Below are 16,203 nucleotides of genomic sequence, written 5' to 3' on the forward strand. Positions count from 1 at the left end.
GTTTTTTTATTTTTAGTCATTAGTTGTATACACTTAATCATTTGTGTAATTCCTGTACATGGAAATATCTTACAAATAGGAGGGCTTAATTTAGGTTAAGAGCTGTAACATTTGTGATAGTAGTTTGGTCCTGTGAACTTCTTAAAAGTGGACTTGACCTCAGGCAGTTGCATAAACAGACACTGGTAAAGATGAAAAACTTTGCATAGTATTTTTATCAATTTAAAGCAAAGATGGTCAACTTCTGAACTGTGTATTTAAATATGAATCTGTATGGAGTAAAAAATAAAGTGGTTTGGCACTATTCCAACTTTGAATATAGCAGATGAAGATAGAAGTGAGTTAAAGTTTGAATAATTTATGAGTCTATAAGTAAAAGGGAAGAAACTCAAGGGGAATTACTGTATCTCCACTTAATGCTTATTGTATCTGCACTTAATGCAGAGGAGACCTTATTGCGCTCTACCATTTCCTGAAGGGGGGTTGTGGTGAGGAGGGGGTGGGCCTCTTCTCCCTGATAAATAACGACAGGACGAGAGGGAATGGCCACAAGTTGCGCTGGGGAAGATTTAGATTAGACCTGAGGAAACATTTTTTCTCTGAAAGAGTGGTCAGGCACTGGAATGGCCTGCCTAGGGTTGAGGCACCATCCCTAGCGCTGTTCAAGAAGCGTTTAGATGAGGTGCTAAGGGATTTGATTTAGTAGTTCAGTGGGTAGGGATGGTGATAGGAGGATGGTTGGACTAGATGATCTTGTAGGTCCTTTCCAGCCTAATGTATCTATGAACCTTTGAAGTGCCTGCATGTTGTTGGCAGCCCTTACAGCACATTACTCTTTTTTTACTAGACTTTCACCTTGTGGACTGAACGGGTTGGGTAAGTATGGTTTGTAAATGGTAGTATTCCTTGTGTTATAACAGAAGTTAAATATCTATGGTAAGTGTTTGGAGATGAAGAGTATGATCTTGCAATTGTTGCAGCAAAAAAAGAATAGGAAATTGTCTGTACTGTTCTGCCAGTACTGGAAGAAGGCAATTAAACGATATTCTGTAAGCAGTCATCAAATGTAAAGTAAAAAAAAAGTGAAAAATTGCTCATTCATAGAAATGCAGTGGTGGAGGAAAAAATGTAGAATTAGGTATTGCATTTCATAGATTCATAGATACGTTAGGTTGGAAAGGACCTACAAGATCATCTAGTCCAACCATCCTCCTATCACCATCCCTACCCACTAAGCTACTAAAATTTGAGGGGCACACTAAGGTTTCATAGATGCCCATACCCATAACATATTTAAGCTTCTGCATGTTTGACTGCAGCATTAATAAAACTTCTTTATTATTCTTTATTTTTTAATTGCAGGATCGCTTTTAAACATATCCTGCAATTAAAAAATAAAGGATATGTTTAAAAGCGATCCTGCAATTAAAAAATAAAGAATAGCTTTTAAACATATGTGATGTTTAAATAATTGAGGCAACATTCAAATATTTTTAGAGTTGTTGCAATTTTGCTGTATCAGTAAGGGAACATTTTTCATAACTATAGGGGATAATGTCGTTCAGGAAACCACAATAGTCTTTTTGGAACAGTGCTATCTTTTTGTACATATGTGTCATCTCTACTGAAGAAGTTATCATCACTAATAAAAATGTAATTCAATTCACCAGTTTAATTCAAATCTTAACAGCAGACTGAAATTTCTGTAATTGCTGGGACTCCTGAACAAAGAATGATGTTTGCCTGTCATGAGTAATGGCTTGCATTCTGTGAAAGGAATTCTGAGCTTATATCAGACAACTAATCATGCTAACAGATGCCTAAAGCAGGGTGGATTACATAAAGGTGAGAGCACAGTCTGTAAAGGGAGCATGAGACAGCAAATTCAGTTGCCAGCATTGATAACTATAGGTAGAGAACAAAAAGTTTCACCAAACTTGTCTATGTGCAGTATATATTTCAAAGTAAGGTAAAAAGTCATTTATTTCAATTTGTAATAAGCACAATTATAGCCTGATTTCATTTTCACTGATAGGAATTTATGCTGCAGCAAGCCTGGCATTATTTTCCTTTTGGTGATTGCTTGTATGAATGTTGTTAATTTTGACGTTGTTGTAATGCATTCTGTCCTCGGGGCATTGATAATTAATTATCTCAATAACAACACAAGTTGCTTATCATGGGAAAACATCTCTGTTAGGAAATAGTGGCTAAATGGTGGTCTGACAAGAAGAGATAAGGATGGTGCCAGAAGATCAAGTTGTCTGCTTCAGTTTCTGTTTCAAATGAGAACTCTTTCAAAGTGCAGCCAAAGAGAAGCAGATACCACAGTGTTCAGATACATGGGAATGCCAAACATAGAAATGTTTATACAGCAAAGAACTTCAGTGGTCAGCACTGCATGTATCCTACATCAGTGTGACAAAACCTGAGTATGGGGAAAGTTATTTTGTGGTGGGCTGGAATCTTAGTTCCACTTTAGGAGTGATAGCTGTAGTACATTCTTATTCCTCATAAACTTGCACTTGAAAATACTTAGCAAGTTTCACAGATATCTTTTTATGAACTTGACTTGCACTCAGGCATTGCAGGAGAAATAGCTGAAGATGATACAGTCTTCCCAATACGCAGGACTACAGTTATGATACTGATCTGAGTGCAACTGTATCACTTCGGCATTGTCACACTATGAATTTTTCATTGGCTGGTACTAATAGAGGCTAGTTGTTGCTTAGTGTCCCTTCTTCAGTTTCTGAGTAAATCTTTATTCCAAGGTAAATAAAAATCCTGAACTTACTATTAAGGTCTCAGTTCAACTTTTCAACAACTCTAAGAGAAGCAGGTAATGGCAAAGGAAGCACAGCAGAAATGCAAGCTGTGAAATGATTCCCTTACATAATGAGTGTAACCATCCCTTTGAGCTTGATGTGCATGATGTTCTACGTTAACACACAGTCCCTCTCCCAGGGATGGGCTGCCTTACTCTCCTATCCACTCTTAGGATGGGATGTGAGGCTTTTCACTCCTCCCTTCCTCCTTGTAGAGAACTCTGTAAAGTACAAAAATTTATGGGCTGAGAAAAAGGCAGCTTGGAAAACAAAGGAAAAGGAAATTAACAACAAGAAGTGATGGACAGCACAGTTGCTCACTGTGTGCTGACTGCTGTCCTGCCAGTTCCCAAGCAATGGCAGCCCCTCATGCCAACTGCCTGTTTTTTGCTCAGTGTGATGCTACAAGGGGTTTGCTGAATCTGCCACATATCTGAGAACAGAATGGAGAATAATGATGAATTGGGAAGTGTCAACCTAAATCAGCACTTAGCCTCAGTATTGAGAACAGAAGAAAATGGTGATAAAGATTGTGGAAACAAGGATGCAGAATGTGAACATTTCACATGGAGCAGTTCCAAGGAACTTTACATTTTCTAGTTGGAAAATCTGGAGAATGTCAACCTATAAATTCTGAAGGAGCTGACTCATCACGTTCAGAGGCAAGATATTTGTGTACCACAGGAAAGTCAGAAAGCAACCACACGGAGAGTGTGAGAGTTAGGGACTGAACTATGCAGTCGTATCTCTCCCAACACATCTGATGTCTCCCAGTGGATCACAAAAAGCAGAGGCCCATCTCTGTTAGCAAGAAGCCAGAGATAGGAATGGATTTACTGCAAAGCTGAATGGTGCACAGCCAGTATTCCCAGGAGCATAATAAAATGTTTGCAATGCGTTGCTGTATAGATTCCTTCTTGCTCAGGCATGTAACTAATTATATTTGGATAAAACCAAGAATATGAGCAAGAATTGTATTGGTGGAAAAAGGACTGAATGTCATGCATAGTTGTTGTCAAATTTGTCCAGGAAAGATTAGTTCAGAGTAAATCACAAGTGTTCAATAAGATTTCTTCTACAACAGATGAGGGAACTTCTAGCAATATCAAATAATTTTGCATCTTTGAAGTTCTTCCATTTGATTTTAATTTTCAGTGTGATAAATCATACGTCCTTCATTCCTGAACTATTTATACTATATTTTTCTTTACTCTCTATTTTTCCTCTTCTTTTTTATTTTAATTTAGAGTCATGTACTTATGGAATAATTGGCTTTTTTTTTTTTGCCATGTTAAGTAACCTTACAGTCTCTTGGTTCTGCGCTTTAGCACTCAGCAGAACAGCCCTAAAACCCTAGCAAAAAGGCATGCTGACAGCCTCTATTTCTAGCACCGTGCTCGTGTTCCAACTACTTGATGTGGTATCACGTTTGTTGGCAGGAAACACTTGGAACAGCCTGCTATAGAACAGGGATAGAGTGTAGAGATGATTGCTGAATACATGTTAAAGGAACTGCAATGCCAAGCCTTAGTGGAAAAGCAGAAAGGAAACCACAAATCAACAAAACAGCCTCAGCCTCTAAGAAAACTCATATGAAGTGTTAATGAAGATATATCATGTACTCAGTACAACTTACCTGAATAAGGTTAAATAAGTACATATATATATGTATATATGCACATGAAGTTACTTGGAATAAAGATTTATGCTCTCTCTTTATGAATATATGTTGGAAGAAAAATCATAAAATGAATACTTAGTCAAAGAATATTATTGTTTTCATTTTATTTTTATTTATTTATTTTTTACCATTATTTAGTACCAAATGATTGTCTCCACAATACATAAAAAGAAACAGGCACTGGCATGAAATATCAGGTATTTAGAGTATTAGTAACATTATATTACATTAGCAACAGTTCCACAGACAACTGCCCAAGCTACTGTAGGAAGTCACAGAAGCCAGTTTTATGTGAGCTACTGTAATTTGTTTTCCTGCAGCAATCTAAAACTTCATGCAAGCATGTTTTTTTCCTGTTTTACACAAATCTCTGCATATAACTCTTATCTTCCAGTATAAAATGTTTTATTTTAGTCTTTGATGTGAGTATTCCATTTGATAAGTCATAATAAATAGCTTGTATTATCTATATGTTTCATATCTCTACTAAAAATATCCTGTCATATAATCAATGGCTAAACATCCTTGTCTTCAGAGCCCCACCTTTGTTCACTAAGTTGTTCCATTTTTTAAACCAACAGTTTATTTTACTCCTCTTTCCACAGAACTGCATGGTTTTTCCAGTGATCACCACCTGTGAGTCTTTAAGTGGGGAAAGAGAATAATTGTGTCTTAAACCTAATGGAAAGAAGTGGGTATAGTGCAACATCTGAGTTCTGGTATATACTTTAGTACTTGCTCTCTGCAACTACCTGAAACGAGGTTGTGGTGTGGTGGGGGTTGGCTTCTTCTCCTGTGTATTAGTGGTAGGGTAAGTGGTAATGGAGTTAAGTTGCAGCAGGGGAGGTTCAGGTTGGATCTTAGGAAAAGTTTCATCTCTGAAAGAGTGGCCAGGCATTGGCACAGGCTGCCCAGGCTGGTGGCTCAGTCACTGTCCCTGGAGGTGTTCAAGAAATGTGTAGATGTGGTACTAAGGGATACAGTTAGTGGGCATGGTGGTACAAGCTGGTGGTTGGGCTAGACGATCTTAGAGCATTTTCCAACCTTAATGATTCTATGATTAACTAAAACAAAGAATGAGGAGTAATGAAAGGAAAAAGAGCATCAAAATCAGACATTCTCAATAGAAAGCAGTGCATTTTCAGTATGGGAGAAAAATCTAGGAGGTTACTGGCTATAATTGTTCTGCATTTGAAAAAACGGTGAAAGAGCATTTACGATAACACAAACCAGAAGTGAAGAAATACATTTTATATTTTGTTAAGGATGCTAGTTCATGATAATTTAAGCTTAATAGGCTTCAAATGAGCTAACTATGGAGCTTTCTGAACTACTAAGAGTTGCAAATCCTAGATGTTGTAAACAGGTAGCTTAATGTTGACCCTGGGAAAAATAATGGCAAATGCAGTAGGAAGGGCAGTTACCTAATTTGTAAGAGGTGTAAATGTAATATTTATGAGTTTTCAGACAACAGACATTAGCACAAGAAAGCTTGTTGTGTGCTTGCTATAAGCTTAGCAGTTAAATGCAACTGTTGCTGCAGTATACGTATTTCGGTCTCCTTCAAAGGTCTAATTCTGCTTTGCATAAAATTACAAGAAGTTACGTAGTTTACAGCGTTAGTGCAACGCTTGGGCTTTAACGTGAATTAAATCTAATATCTCTAGAAAATTCAAATAAACCTACCCAACCAAAAAAGAGATGTTATCGTGAATTTTCTTGAATAGTTACTGGACTACTGCTATAGCATATGGCAGTGAAAAATATTATCCTGGGGCATGGGAGAAACTTGACAGTCTGCTGCTATATCCTAAAACTTCATCTTTGCTATAATCTGGGTGTGCAGCAAACCGGCTTCTTTCTATATTTTGACAACTGGAGAAACAGTATGTAATACACAAAAGCAAACCATGTTTAAGTCCAGTAAGAAATTTGACTATGTATAACATATTTTTGAAGGTAATGTTTAGAAAAACAAACAAACAACAAAATAAAAAACAACGTGGAAAGTGGGAGAAGGATATAAGTAAAACAATTCAGCAACCTTTTGGAATGAACTGTAAAGAGACTTGGAACTACTGGCAAAGAAACTGCCTTCTGCTGCTGATCTATCTTGTGTTCAAGGCAGTAGTACAGTGTTTTCTGAAAATAAATAGGTTTCTTTCCAATGGAAACAACTTGCAAGATCTGGAATATTACCAAGTATCTAATGTAATGGGATGACATTATAAAAGCATTGCTGGGAAAGATAGCAGATGGTGCAGCTGTAGTTGTGTGTCACTGACATGCCATTGTATACAAAGTTGTCCGTAATACCTATTTAATTGTCCTTTGTGGTGGTGGTTTTTTTTTTAATTAATACTTTGTTTATGTTAAATAAAACCACAATATAAGTACTACAGATGGAAAGGTCACTGTATTTGAACGTCATTGCTAAAGGAGAAGTATATGAACTCTACTGCAGTGACAAAGGTCATGGGAGTTGGGTAAGTTTGCAAAGTGTGAAAAAAAACAGAGTATGGCAATGAATAGTGATCAGAATGCTAGTAATGCTTTGATGGTGTTTGCATCTAAAGTAATGCGATCAAAAGGAAACTGTGATGCATATGTGCTAAAGGGAATTTCACTTCAGACAGTAATTTCTTAGTACAATCTTAATAATATATCAAAGTATTAGCACCCTGTTGAAAGCCTGTGGAGAAATTAGTGCCATAAATTCAGTAGCTTAGTGCTATGCCATTGAGAGGTAGCAGTATTTTTTAAAGTAGGTGCCTGCCTTGGAGAGAGAACTTCTGAAACTGGAAAAGCACAGATGGATAGTTTGAAAAATAAACTTGCGGTGATAAAAGATGATCTAAGAAGGACAGAGAGAGGCATCTGGGTTTAAGACCATGCTTTGCAAGAAAGGTCTTTGTCTCCTTGCAACTAATCTGTGTGGTGGCTGAAAACGTGCACCGTGTGACAGCACCTTTGGTGATGGTGACTAGAGAAAAATGCTGCGAATTTCAGCCTTAACGGAGCCAGAGCAGGTTCTTCACGACATCCATCTCAGAGGCTCAAAGCAGAACTGAGAATAAGGGAAGATGGCAAACCAATCTATGTCAACCTCTTCTCCAATCCGTTCCTTTTGTGCTGATAGCTTAATATTTGCATATTATTAGTAGAAGATGACGCCAAGACAGTGTAAAGAAACTGTCACTCAGAAGGTAGTTCTGAGTGTGATTCAGCTCGGAACGTGACAGGGGTGACGGGACACGAAGCAGCGCCGGACCACCTCTAGGTCACACCGAGCACACAGGCCGCTCGGGCCGGACCGTGCCCCGCGCCTGCGCAGCGCGGCACCGCCTCCCCGTAAACAGCGCCGTCACGTGAGCGGCCGGGCCCGGCACGGCGCCGCTCGCCTGACGCCGCGGGGGCGCGCTTACGGGAAGCGGGCACGCGGCCGGCACCGCCAGCCCTGCCCAGCCCCAGCCAGGCGCGTCAGGCCGGGACGGGACCACCCGCGGCTCGGGGAGCCCCGCTCCCGCAGGCCGCCCTCTTTCTCTTCACGGCGGCCGCCGCGTCTTTCCTGCGGGGCAGCGCCGGGCGGCGGAGCAGGGTGAGTGACCTCCGCCGGGCCGCGGCAGGGCGAAGGGAGCGCGGCGCGGCCTCGACCCGCCGCCTTGGGGTGTGGCGGGCGGCCGGGGCCCGGTGAGGCGAGGCCGCGGCCTGGCACGTTGGCGGGGCCCGGCGTCGCGGCCGGGGCCGGGCGGGCCGAGGCCCGCTTCCGCCGTACGGAGGGGGCCGCGGTGCGCGGGCCGGGCGCAGAGGCGGCGCCGACGGTGGCCTTCCTCCGCCCCGGGGAGGCGGCCCGCAGACCTGGCGGGAGCTCCCGGCCCCGCTTCGCCGGCGATGACCTTGCGGAGGCCGCGGGCCCTTGGCCGACCGCGGCCGGGCTCCGCGGAACGCGGCCCTGGCTGCCCGCGCATGCGGCGGCCTGCTTGTCTGCCCCGTGCCCCCAGCCGTGCTGCTGCCGCTCCTGTCTGCCGTGCGCTGCCTCACGTGGGCGAAGCTTTCACCCTTCACGGCTCTTGTCTATCTTCACCTGTGCTGCCTTCTTGCCCTACGCAAACCTGGCGAACAAACGCCAGTTTAGAACCAGCTGTGCCTCTGCTATTGGTCTGACCTGCTGCGGGCTCCTCCTCCCGTTCCTCGTTCTTAGCGACATCAGCAATTCCCGTGTTTAACTGTTGTGTACTGTACTCGCTCTAGGAAGTGTGGCACAAAGTATGGGCATCCGGGGTGCCCGGGGGAGGCTGTGGCCTGATGGCATTTCCGGATCCTGATTCTGAATGGTATGGCCTTCCTGAGGCAAGGTGTCCACGTTTCCTTTGTAGTACTGAAGCATAGATCTGACCTGACTTGATCCAGGTTTATAAATATCTTGAGGTGTAGGGGGCAAAGTGGAGAGGCCAGGCTCTTTGGAAGTGTGTGGAGACAGGACAAGGGGGAATGGACAGAAACTGCAGCACGGGAGGTTCCGCACGAATATGTGCAAGAACTTCTTTATGGTGAGGGTGACAGAGCACTGGCACAGGCTGCACAGGGGGGTTGTGGAATCTCCTCTTCAGGTATGCAAGACCTGCCTGGATGCGCCTACCTTTGCAACCTGGTGTAGGGAACCTGCTTTGGCAGGGAGTTGAACTCAGTCTCTGGAGGTCCCTCCAACCCCTGCGATTTTGTGATACCCAATATGCATCACTTTTTAGGAGAGCCATCACTTCAGTGTTAATACACTTTCCTTCAGTGCTCTTTGTATGGTGGAGATGTAGCCATGCAGTGAGCAGCTGTATTCAGAGTCCACTTGGTTGCTTTCCTGTGTCACCTGCTGTAGGGAACATGCTTCAGTAGGGAGTTGGGGTAGCTGATCCCCAGAGGTCCCTTCTAACCCTTATGGTTCTGTGACTGGGGGAGAAGCACTGCTTATTGTAGGATGAATTAGTAGAAATAGCAATCAGAATGAAGTACAAAAGTGGTTAAGGGAATGTAGGAACATGGAATGACAACAGGTGCAATGTATGAATTCTTGTTGCAGCATCCTTTAGATGGCTGTTAATTTGTTAGGTGATCTGTACATTTACAGTTGGTACTAACATCACAAAACTGAGGAAATACGGTAAGATAATATTTGATAATTGTAAACAGTTTAGCTTGAATGGTCTTAATGCTTAGTTTGTAGCTTGCAGCAGAACTGTGGTTGGCTCTCTTCTTGCTTCACTATAAAGATTTTTCTTCTACTTTCTGGTCTTTCTTTGAAGATTATACATATAAATATGGGCGTCAAAATGTTTAGCTGTTTTCGATCAATCATTGTCTGTTATTCAACTTTATTTTTTTAATTTTTGAGTATGTTGCATTTGTAAACCCTTGTGAATTTTAAGGAGCTGAAAGGGCATCTAAAACTCCACATCACAGAATCAAAGAATTGTAGGGGTTGAAAGGGACCTCTAGAGATCGAGTCCAACCCTGCTGCCAAAGCAGCTCCCTAGCTCAGGCTGCCCAGGTAGTTGTCCAGGCAGGTCTTGAACGTCTCCAGAGAAGGAGACTACACCACCTCTCTGTGCAGCTGTGCCAGTGCTCTGTCACCCTCACTGTGAAGAAGTTTCCATGCATATTTGTGCGGAACTTAATCATTTTATCTAAATTTAATTCAGTGTAGTTATCACAACATAGAATGAGTTCTAAAGTTAAGGTGTCTCTTAAGGAAATAAAAGCTCAAGAAAGTGTGCAATAACTGTCTGCTGTACTTCTGTGACCTCTTTGGAGTGCCTGGCTTTTCTCTTTCATGGAGTAAATGCTATTCATGTGTGAAGGGCTGAGCAGATATGTATGCTAGGTGGAACCATATTAGCTGTTAACTTACTGAAAGTCTTCAATTTTTTAAATTTAATTTTCCCTGGACAACATCAGTATTATTAAATCCAAGTCCTAAAAATGTTAAGAGAAATTATTTCTAGAAAGTAATAACATTTCATTGTCTTGTCTGTCATGTCAGATACGTTTTATAGGTAAGGGAATAATTCTGAAATGTAGTATTTGAAAACAGAGATGACAAAGTGCAGTGAAGAGGATATGAGTGTTTGTTGTTTAGCAGCAAAGTGAGAAATATGTACAGCTTGTGACATGCATCTGAATGGTATCTGTGTCCTCATGGAGAATGCTATGTTTCCGTGAAAAATCTTATTAGGCTTCACCACTCTGCATCCATTTCTGAGACTCCTAGTTCTTAGATATGTTTCCAAATGAATTATATCAGAGAGAATGAGAAATTCAGCAAGTGATAGGAATGAAGTTGCTCTGTCTGGGACAGCTGACAAGCAGTTAATGTAATTCATTACAAAGCTTAACGCTTAATCAGTGTTCAAACTTAAACTACCTTGGTCGCTGTGATAAATTCAGAAGGTGGGCCCTTGTGAACTTTATGAGGTTCAACAGAGCAAGGTGCAAGGTTTTGCACTTGGATTGAGGTAGTATGTGTGCAAAGTGGGAGAAGAACTCCTTGAGAGCTGCCCTGCTGAGATGGGCTTAGGGGTCCTGGTTGATGAAAAACTGAACAGGAGCCAGCAGTGTACCTTTGCAGCCCAGAAAGCCAGTGGTATCTGAGGCTCCATCAAAAGAGGAGTGGCCAGCAGGGTGAGGGAGGTGACTGTCCCCATGTACTCTGCCCTCATGAAGCCCTATCTGAAGTACTGCATCCAGGTCTGGGGCCCCCAACGCAGGAAAGATGTGGAACTTTTGGGAAGGGTCCAAAGGAGGACCATGAAGATGGTCATAGGGGGGTAGCACCTCTCCTATGAAGATAGACTAGAGAAACTGGGCTTGTTCACTGTGGAAAAGAGAAGGCTGCAAGGACACCTCATTGCAGTCTTCCAGTATTTAAAGGGAGTTTATAAGCAAGAGTGAAGTCAACTTTTTACATGGGTAGATAGTGATAGGACAAGGGGGAATGTTTTCAAACTAAAAGAAGGGAGATTTAGATTAGATGTTGGAGGAAACTTTTCACTGAGAGTGATGAGGTGCTGGAACAGAATGCCCAGAGAGACTGTGAATACCCTGCCTCTGAAGGTATTTAAGGCCAGGTTGGATGGAGCCTTGAGCAACTCAATCTAGTACTTGATCTAGTGGCTGACAACTCCTGCCTGTGGTTGGAGAGTTGGAACTTGATGATCCTTTAGGTCCCTTCCAACTCAAGCCATTCTATGATAGGCAATCATTAATGAATTTAAGAGTGGAAAAAAAAGAAGTGGAAGAATATTGCAGTAGTTATGGTAAAGGAGACCTCTGGAGGTTCTTTCCAACTCCTACAATTCTGTCATTCTGTGAAAAGTAATCAGTCTCTGGCTTTTTGTTTTCAGGGGAATATTTCTTCTTAGTGAGCTTATAAATTCTAATGGTGTACAAAGAGATGCGTAATGTCTCTGTGAGTAATATAAAGAAGTAAGATCTTTATTCTTAAACTTTGTGAGAGTCAGCAGTATTCACTGATGGGGGTGGTCCAGCAAAGGGAAGAAGTCTGCTTTATGACATACATTTGAGGGATATCCCAATTAAGTTATGTGACAGGATGCAACTTCTAGAGCAGTACTTTGTTCCTCTTCTAACAGCTAGAGTGCAAAAACGTTTTTTTTTTTTGGAGAGCGGTTATTCTGTTCGAAGGAGGTCTATTAATTTTGTTATATGTGATATAATTTGATTTTGTATAATTAGGAAGATATTTTTCTCTGTCTTTTCTGCATTTCTTTCTCTTTTAGCTTAATTCCATTGTTTGAAATTTATTTTCTGTTCACTGAAAGGGATAGATACTTACGGGATGATGTTTCTGGCATACAGCTTTATCAGTGTACCTGCTATCCAGCAATCCTATGTTTCAGACATACCTTTTGACTGCATGTTGCTGTTAGACATGTCTTTGATGGTGTTCTGTTTGATGAGAGCTTGGTAAATTAGCAAGGGATCAAATCTGATTATTCTCAAAGGCCAAAGCTTAGCAAACTACATTCCCTCTGAGGTTTGTGTCAGTTTTCTTGTTTGTTTTCTTTTTGATAAAGAGTGCTGATATTTTATGTAGTAAATCTGAACTCAGATGTTCATAAACCAAAATTTCCTGCAAAAAACACTTTCTCATTTCTGTTTCTTATTCTTTGAAGATTGCCCTCTGTGGTGGGATTTAAGATGCTACGAACCAGAGTAGAAAGCAGATTGGTGTGGGAGCTGTAAAGGTCCAGTTTAGTTACTAGCTGTGCCAGTAATGTATTGCCTAATATTGATTTCCTTTTTATCCCATGATGTGTTTAGGTTGTGAGCTGTTGGCTAGAACCTGTTTTTCTGTGGAGAACATGGGTCTCACTCACTCATGGTTTTTGGTGTTGCGTTAACCATAAACAGTGTAAGGCTAAATATTGCTTCTGATGTTGAAAACATGGGCACATGACAACTTAGCATTGGTAACGCATCAACTAGGCATTGTTAACATTAAGTATGCATGGAAGTAGGAGAGTAAGTAAAATATGCCTGTTCTCAGCATCAGCACTCTGAAGTGATGCTGATTGATGAATGAGTTAAAAGTATGGGGGACACTTGAGGTCGTTCGACACCTCAGAGGAGAGACATCTGATGTGCTCAGTGGTCTCTTCAGGTACAGCGATTACAGAAACACTCAGAAGAGGGATTCTTTAGATTACATGTACGCTTAGCTAATTCCGTGTCAGTTCTGGTTTGTTTTCCTTCTATTTTCTTGGAAGGCTGCTCTTATCATTTTCTGCTATCTGTGATGATGTGGTATCAGTTTTTTGCATTTGATTTGATATCTAAGAGACAGTTTATCCAAATAGCTCTGTTCCATTTATACACTTTTCTGGCCAGTATTTTCAACACTACTGATTTTAGAAATAAATGTTATGTGAGTCTTTTACAGAGTTTAACTGCTGTTTAGACCAGTCTTGCTCTGGTTATTTGGTGTGGATAAGCTGAAGGAAGGTGTTTACAGGACAACAGACCAAGTTGCCTGTTTTCAATGTTGCCACGTTTCTAACATCAGTCCAGTCAATAACTAGATTTAAAAAACCTTTTAAGAGCATCAAGCATCAGCCAAGTTCAGTGAATTGAAAAGGTCTATTCAGAAATAAAGATAAATAAAATGGAAAGAAACATAATGTCACTATGTTGTCTTCAGCAGCTTCAGATTTACCGAGTCAGGTAAATCAATAAAGTGGATGGGATCTCCAACGTCTAGGATTTTGAGTATCCTGACTAAGCAGAGTTAGCTTTTTTCCCTTTCTTTGGTTAGTTTTTCAGATTTTTTTTTCCTGTCCCTAATCTCAATTTTTTTTTTCTTTGTAGAAATATTGTATTCTGATGTCTGAATTCTGGGGACTTCATAAACCAGACTCATTTTAAATAGGCAGTTATTAAAAATACAGGAACATTATATGCTTAAATGTAAAATACAATTTGTGCAGAAGACAGAAGAAAGTTTTCCAGATGTTTTTAAATCTTGTCTATCAAGAAGTATGTAAAGCTTTTGTAGTTGGTCCCCACAGGTTCTACACCTCACGTGATGATTGATCTAGTGATGATAGAAGTACTTTTTCAAAACATGGGTCTGTCTTAGCAGTTGTAGAACATCATTTTTTTTAATCTTATTAGATTTGGTGGTGGTGGGACTTCTGTGTGAAACCACTTTGCTTGTAACCTTGCAGTGATGATTTAATGGCAAAATTTGGATAAAACTTCTACTTGATCGTAGAGTCATACTTCAGAAACAAATTTCTTAATAAAATTTCTCTTGGATTCTCTCAATAAGTAGCTAGATGTCACCGAAGATGACTGTGGCCATTATACTGTGGATGTTTTGACAATTATTTTGTGTTTGAGTAGCTGCATGGTGGCCTTGAAATACTTGTAGGTATTCTTCCCCCCCCCCCGTCTCTTATCCTGTAGCTGAAAAGAGATTAATTTGTCATAAGCCATTTTTGGTAGCAGGAACTACAATTCTACCAGGGCTTTTGTTACATAAAACTGCTATTCATGAAGTGGACGACACCTCCTTGGTAGCAGAAGTTTTTCAATTATTATTATATAGATTTTCTCTTCCTGTAGAGGAGAAAGCAGTCAACCATCATTCTGAGTATATTCAAAATCTCTGCTGCTCCTTTATATTTAATCTTAGGTAGAAAAGTTTTCATACATCAATTACAAACTGTCATTGGCACTTGTTGGTGACAGTTTGCCATCATTTTATACTGTCTCTTACTCATATGCGTGTGTGATGCAAGTGTTCAAAACAACAACCTGTCATTACTGGAGGATGTTTTAAAGTTCCAATTGTGGCAATGATAATTATTTTCCTACTTGGAGCAGCTCCAGCTCTTGTAGTTCACTCTGTGCAGTATAAATTGTTGTAGCTATGTTGCATAATAGAAGAGATTGTACAGTACAGCACAGCACATCCTCAGTTGTAATTAGCTTTGCTTGTTGCCAAACTTGGAAATCATTTTGTGAACTCTGGAAAAGAGTATGGATTGCTGTAGATGCTTGTTGATGTGCTGTATGCATAGATGCACTGCTTAATAAAAAATCAATTTTTTTTTGTGTACAGAATTTTCAAATTACAGTGTTCTTTCTGTAAAACTGCTGCTTTATTATGTAAAAGCACCTGATTTGGCCTGAATTTTTCTTTTGGCTGCCAGTTCAGTTGCAGTTGTGTGTTAGACTACCTTTTGTCGTGCTTAGTGTGTAAATATCTCAAATGGCATCATGTTCTGTGAAGGCATCGTTCAGTACCTGACCATTGTTTTCTGACTTATGGGAGAATGAAAGAAGTCTGTCATGTTTTTTAATTATATAGATAAAAACAGGTATTTTTCATGCTTACATGCAGTTTTTGTAAATTTGTGAAATTAAATGTGTTTTTAAAATAGTTTTGAAATGTTAGCAAGACAGTTTTAAGTACATCTATGTCTTGGATTGAGCTCCTTGATCATTAAAATGGAAATAACTCAGTTTATATACATATATATATACTACAGCAGAAAGGGTACTTTCCTATACTTTCTGCTGCAGTAAACATAAGTAGATTGTTGTCCTTTGTGGTGGGTTCCAGGAATAGGAATCTAGAAATGAATTCAAGTGCTTCAAACTGTAAATCTCACTTTTCTCCTTTTCCTTTCATTAATGCATTCATTCAAAAGATCAAATCCTGCCTGCTGAGTGGGAGGTGGCAGCTGATAAAGAAAGGAGCGGGAGAGTATATGCCCTTTTCCTGTTTCCAGAAGCATGGACAGTTTTGTGTGTGGCAAAATTGGTCTCCCAGGCTTTCCAGATATTGTTAGACTCTACTCCATCTCCCATATGTCTAAAAATTATGGTATTTGTTACAATGATCAATCTGCACTTGAAGTATGTATTTATGCTAAACTTCCAGAAGAGCGTGTTGTTGACTTTTTTTTTTGTTCTGGCATGTAGCTGTCCGTTTTTATCAGATGAATCTCTGCTGAAACAGTGACAATTCTCCTACATCACCAAGAATATGGGAAATTGAGAATTGCTTCTTGTAAATTGTAGGTACAATCTTTGATTGCAGTTACTTAGGTCTTACCTAAACTTTGTCAAAACTGAAGTTTGTAAAACAATTCTTTCCCTTCTGAGGCCATCTGG

The 16,203-nt window shown here is 40.5% G+C and overlaps 1 protein-coding gene across 3 annotated transcripts in view; it reads left to right on the top strand.

Annotated features, from left to right (window-relative positions):
• The first annotated feature begins 7,950 nt into the window (after positions 1 to 7,950).
• Positions 7,951 to 16,203, top strand: part of PHF3 (PHD finger protein 3) — a 46,865-nt gene continuing 38,612 nt past the window's right edge. For 2 of the 3 annotated variants that reach the window (XM_065730858.1, XM_065730859.1), the window contains exon 1: positions 7,953 to 8,107. The gene's annotated coding sequence lies outside the window, so the exon portion shown is untranslated. Of the gene's footprint in view, positions 8,108 to 16,203 lie in introns of all 3 variants that reach the window. The other variant, XM_065730855.1, reaches the window with a different exon arrangement.

This window comes from Cyrtonyx montezumae, unplaced genomic scaffold, assembly GCF_038088225.1.
Source record: "Cyrtonyx montezumae isolate F1298 unplaced genomic scaffold, pur_monq_1.0 scaffold_13, whole genome shotgun sequence".
NCBI lineage: Eukaryota > Metazoa > Chordata > Aves > Galliformes > Odontophoridae > Cyrtonyx > Cyrtonyx montezumae.